The following is a 5,941-nucleotide window of genomic DNA, read 5'->3' as shown; positions in this document are numbered from 1 at the left end:
TAGCATTCTGGGTCTTGCTTTTTTTTCTACGTAATATATAAAAGCTCTCATTTTTGTTTATTTATAAGCTCAGAATATTTATTTGTTCAAGTATTCATTTTCTTATTTATTCATTATAAAAATGTCCAATACACTTCGAAAAATCAAAGTGTGGAAGGTATAAAATGAAAAGTAAAGCCGTCTCTGGCTGTTGCACTCTTGGCCATTCACACTTCAGAGGCAGACAAACACTTGTAATTGTGCCTACTTTTACTACTTTTGGTGGTTACTCCAGCAACTCCAAATTACTTCTTGATTTCTCAACATTAGATAGTATCTATCAACTCCTCGATAAGAAAGTTGAACAATTTAGTGCATTTACTCCACTCCCCACCGCCCCCCCATTTTCTTTCTGTTGTTGTGTTTAGTTATTCTAGTGATTGCACTGATAAGCTATCTTGCTCTGTAAACTTTAGCCTGCACCTTCAGGTACCCTGCTGTGTGCTTTTGGCATGTAAGAGCATCAACATTCCCCTCCCCACCCCACTCCTGCAAATTCCTCCCAGGTACACCATCACTGTCAATGTCTATGATCTTTACATCGGGGCTTTAGCAGTTTCCATTTCTCATGTGCAACGCCTCTGTTTTTGGCGTCCAGAACTTAGATGAGATTTCTTGTCTGTTAATACCATCTTGTTGTTAGGTTGTTATGAATTAGTTCTTTTTAGGATATCATTTTTTTAAGATTTTATTTTTCCTTTTTTCCCCCAAAGCCCCCCGGTACATAGTTGTGTATTTTTAGTTGTGGGTCCTTCCAGTTGTGGCATGTGGGACGCAGCCCCAGCATGGCCCAATGAGCGGTGCCACGTCTGCACCCAGGATCCAAACTGGTGAAACCCTGGGCCACTGCAGCGGAGTGGGTGAACTCAACCACTTGGCCACGGGGCCGGCCTCTAGGATATCTTTTTATTATCTCGATGAGGTTTGGGGAAATAGGAGAGAGAAATACTTAGCCTGTCATCTTGAACTGGGTTCTTCTGCTTCTTTTCAAAGTGATGATTTCTTTCAGGTAAGTTTACTAGCATTTCTTAATTCTGAGCACCCATAAGTACAGCTGTATCTGTGGTTTGAATTGTGTTAAAAGAAATTAAGGATTTGGGAAGATGTCAATCAAGATTACTATTTCTAGGCCATCACTGTAGCTCACTTTAGTTTTTCCTATTTACCCATCTCTACTTTACTTCCCGATAAGCACTAACAGCAAAGTTCTTCAATAAATAATGATGTATTTTTGCTTTCCCAAAAGTCACTTTTACAAACTTCAGTAGCTTGATATTGTTTATAAAAGACCTGAACTGACTTTAATGAGAATATATTTACACTAAAATTAAAACTGTATCAAGGAATTCAAATTGCTTGTATCATAGACTATTGTCACCATTTGTGCTTATGCCCTATCTTCCCAAATAGATAGTAAACTCTTTGAAAAATTACAGAGAGCTTCTGAGCCTGCATCTTATTATTTTTTTTTTTTTCCTACCTAGCAACATGCATGTCATGTAGTTGGTGTTCGAATAGGTTTGCTGAACTTAACTGAACTGACCTTGGCAGTTGCTTCTCGATTGCAGACTTCTGGGCTCCATGCCATGGGAATAGCATGACTTTACCCATTTCTTCCCTAGGTCACTGTATATGAGCTCTTGAAATGCCTGAGAAACTCCCCTTTAATCATAATTACACATGTCTTCTCCTCCCCTTCTTGGTATGCCAATATTAAATGCAACAGGGAAACTGATTTCAATTACACTGCATGCCTTACCCTTCCAGTTCATCAAATTACACACACATCACTTCCGTGGAGGTTATCCAGTATAATTCTTAGTACTGGGGAGCATGAACAGGGTGCCAATTACTTAAGAAGTGCTCATTAAGAATTAGAAAGCAAATATAATTACCACATGCCAATTGCATAGGAAATAAGAATGCTTTTCAACAAAGCCAGGCTTATTTTACGTGTCCCATATAGTTCCCACAGGATCTGTTCTTACCTGGTTTTTTTTTTTTACTCCACCAAATACTGAATACATATGGAAGACAAAGACTAAAGAAGTAGGAAATATACTAGACAGCAAACTCCTTATTTGTCTTACCGCATTGTATCTCCAGGAACCTAGTCGTGCACACCGGTGCTCGAAATAGACTTACTGGATCTTTGTAATACTTATGGTGCTCGAAATAGACTTACTGGATCTTTGTAATACTTATAGTAGAAAGGAAGTTAATTTTTTACGGTGTGGGCTTTTTCTTGCTGTCACAAAAAAAGCATCCAAAGGTCTGAATGGGCTAGGTGGGTATTTAAATTTACAAAAAGTTTTAGAGCTGGAAAGTACTTTAGTGATTAATAATCTACCTCCTCCCCACGACCAATTTCACAATGGAAGTAAATAAGGCTCACTGTGACAATGTAACCACAAGGCCAAAGAGACCCTTTGCAGGGTTTATGCCCTACAATTTCCACTTGGTTGTAATCACTCTCTGAGCAAAGACCTCATCAAATACTCCTTTTGTATCTGCCCGGAATCTCACCCATATTTACCCCCCAGTTAGTGTCCAAAAATGTTGTCTTACACACTTGGCAATGGCAACATATTTGGTGTTTGGTAATTGTTTTATTTTGTGCGTGACCTTGGAACTAGTTAAATTAGACAACTATTTTGTAGATGACTATAGAGAAAACAAAACACTACATGTTTTCAATAACTGTTGTCTGGAGTGTTCAATCTGATTTAGATAAAGTTCACTTAGGGTTTTCTGTACTGCTTCCTTTATGAAGTTTAATTTTCTTCTTAAAATTTAGTTGTAAATATAAATTTTGCAGAGAAATATTTTGGGAAAAAAGTCAGATTTTTCATAAATTACATGCAAAAACCAGAAGTTATTTCCCATCATCACGATTTCATATTCCCATTCCTTATTAGCATGCAGAAATATTCAGGAATGATGAAATAGTCCAGAAATGGCCAAACCAGAGCCTGAGAACAATAGATAGGTAAGTGCCTGAGTACTTTGTTTTTGATTGTTAAGCTGGAAGGAGAAAAGCAAACCAATTTCTCTTTGAACCAGCCAGAGAAATTGGTTTAGTTTTCTCATTCCAGCTTAACAGTCAAAAACAAAGTACTTAGGTCCCACCTATTGTTCTCAGGCTCTGGTTTGGCCATTTCTGGACTGTTTCATCATTGGTCCTTAGAACTCTGGACGTGAGAAGAAGCCTTGTATGTCCTTTGAATCATGGAGGAAGTTTAGGACAATGAAGAAAATGTGAGCTGCCCCCATATTTGCTGCTTCTCTATCTATCCAGCTGTGTGGAGATGTTGGCCAACAGTAACCCAGTCCTCATTGATTCTTTCTGAAGCAGGTAAGTTCTATTTGTAGTAATACTTTCTACGTTTATGAGAGTTCAGGCTCCACCTGCTAATGCCAAGTGGGTGACTTGTGAAAAGAATTGATTCATTCAGTCAACAAATATCTATTGAGCACCCACCACATGCCAAGCCCATTTCTAGGCTCTGGGAACAGTGAGTAGGGCAGGCAAAGTTCCTGCTCCCATTCTTGTGGGTGAGGCAAACAAGAAACACTTGAATATATAATGTAATGTCAGGGGTCCTGAATGCAGTGAGGAAAAACACATCAAGGTTAGTGGACAGAGTGATGAGCCAAAGGCGGGTGGGGAGGGCAGGGCTTGCTGCTGGTAAGGGAGCAGCCCTGAGATGCCCAGAGCCTGGAGGGCTCAATGAACTGTGATTCCGGAGTGAACCAGGTCCCTTAATCCTTCAGGACACACTGCGATAACCACCACTGCAGGACAAGCGGCAGCTGGGGGCTGGCCTTTGTTTTCTGCAGTTGAGGATTTATTATGATTTATTATGATTATTATTACAGTCCCGTGTCCCTGAACGATGGGGATACATTCTGAGAAATGTGTTGTAAGCAATGTTGTTGCTGTGTGAACATTATAGTGTGTACTGAAGGGGGACAAAATTTGCCACCCCAAAATGTGTCTGTTTAACATGATGATTATTTTACGCTGGTTATTTTTAAGAAACAAAAGACTCACAAAGTTTTTCTTGTTATCTCGCCCTTAACTGCTTAAAAGAATTCAGATAAAAAAAATCTGTCTCAGGGAGCTATCACCTTAGCATAACATGAACTAGGTGGTAGATGGGGGAACCTAGAGAAGCCTGTTTGCTGGGCCCCCCTCTGTGTTCTTCTGTTTCTGTGGCCAAACACCTGTTTTCCGCACATTTGCTTCTCTTCACCTACCTGTGAATCACCTTCCTTCCCTTTGAAGTCCCTGACTCTCCCCACCCTCAATGTCTTCTTTTGTCTTTAGCTGAGGAGGGTATTTTTTAAAAAATAATTTTGAGGTCATTTGGTTTATAACATTGTGTAATTTCAGGTGTACATTGTTATATATCAGTTTCTGTATAGACTTCATCATGCTCACCACCAACAGTCTAGCTTTTATCTGTCACTATACTTATGTGCCCCTTTTACCCTCCTCCCACCCCCTTCCTCTCTGGTAACCACTAATCTGTTCTCTCTGTCCACGTGTTTGTTTATCTTCCACATATGAGTGAGATCATATGGTGTTTGTCTTTCTCTATCTGGCTTATTTTGCTTAACATAATACTGAGGATGGTATTTAAGGTGAGGGTTTCAGCCATTTTGGTGAGTTACTTGGTTTTCCTGGGTTTCTCCCATGGATATATATTATTAAACTTTTGCTTGTTTTTCTTCTGTGATTCTGTTTCATGTCGATTGAATTCTTAGACCAGCCAGAAGAACCTAGAAGGGTAGAGAAAAATTTCTTCCTCCCTACAGTACTTACACAAACTTAGATGGTATAGCCACACCTACTACACACCTAGGCTCTATGGTACTAATCTTATGGGACCACCATTGTAAATGTGGTCCGTTGTTGACCAAAACATTGTTATGTGGTGCATGACTATACTATAACGATTGTTATCACTGTTGTTGGCCTTGGCAATAAAGTTCCTGTGATTTTCTAATCTGATTCTAAAAGAGGCCACTGAAACTCATAGCTCAGAGGACATCTGGGAGGCAATGCAGCCAAACAGTTCAGAGCAGAGGTCATTGAACTATGGCCTGCATGCCAAAGCCAGCCCACTATATGTTTTTATGTTTGTTTTATATGGCCATGGGCTAAGCATTTTTCTTTACACTTTTAAAAGGCTGTGAAAAAAATATATATATAATAGTTAGTGACGTGCGAATTATGTGAAATTCAAATTTCAGTGTTCATAAATAAAGTTTTATTGGAATATGGTCATGCTATTTTTTAAGTATTGTGTATGACTGCTTTCATGCTACAACAGCAGAGTTGAATGTTGTGACAACACTGTATGGCCTATGAAGCTTAAAATATTTGTCCCTACAAGAAAAAATATGCTGACCTCTGGTTAAGAATATGGGCTCAGGGGCCAGCCCAGTGGCCTGGTGGTTAAGTTTGTGTGCTTCACTTTGGCAGCCTGGGGTTTGCAGGTTCAGATCCCAGGCACGGACCTACACACTGCTCATCAAGCCATGCTGTGGCAGCATCTCACATGCAAAAAATAGAGGAAGATTGGCACAGATGTTAGCTCAGGGACAATCTTCCTCAAGCAAACAGAGGAAGATATGCAACAGATGTTAGCTCAGGGCCAATCTCCTTCACACAGACACACACACAAGAATACGGACTCAACAAGGAACTGGCTGTGACATTTATAGTACAGTTGGCCCTCCCTGTAGGTAGGTTCTGCATCCAAGGGTTCAACTAACTGTAGTGAGAAAGGCCTACAATGGTGGTGTTTGTACTGCACATGTACAGACATTTTTCTTGTCATTATTTCCTCAACAATACAGTATAACAACTATTTACATAGCATTTACATTGTAT

At 39.7% G+C, this 5,941-nt stretch overlaps 1 protein-coding gene across 1 annotated transcript in view; it reads right to left on the bottom strand.

Moving 5' to 3' along the window:
* The window catches only part of KCTD1 (potassium channel tetramerization domain containing 1), a 189,982-nt gene that overhangs the window by 116,495 nt on the left and 67,546 nt on the right, over positions 1 to 5,941 (bottom strand). The window lies entirely within an intron of this gene.

This window comes from Equus asinus, chromosome 7 (genome assembly GCF_041296235.1).
Source record: "Equus asinus isolate D_3611 breed Donkey chromosome 7, EquAss-T2T_v2, whole genome shotgun sequence".
In the NCBI taxonomy this organism is placed as follows: domain Eukaryota; kingdom Metazoa; phylum Chordata; class Mammalia; order Perissodactyla; family Equidae; genus Equus; species Equus asinus.
Note: the sequence above shows the minus strand (reverse complement) of the source record. Positions and strands in the feature narration are given on the sequence as shown.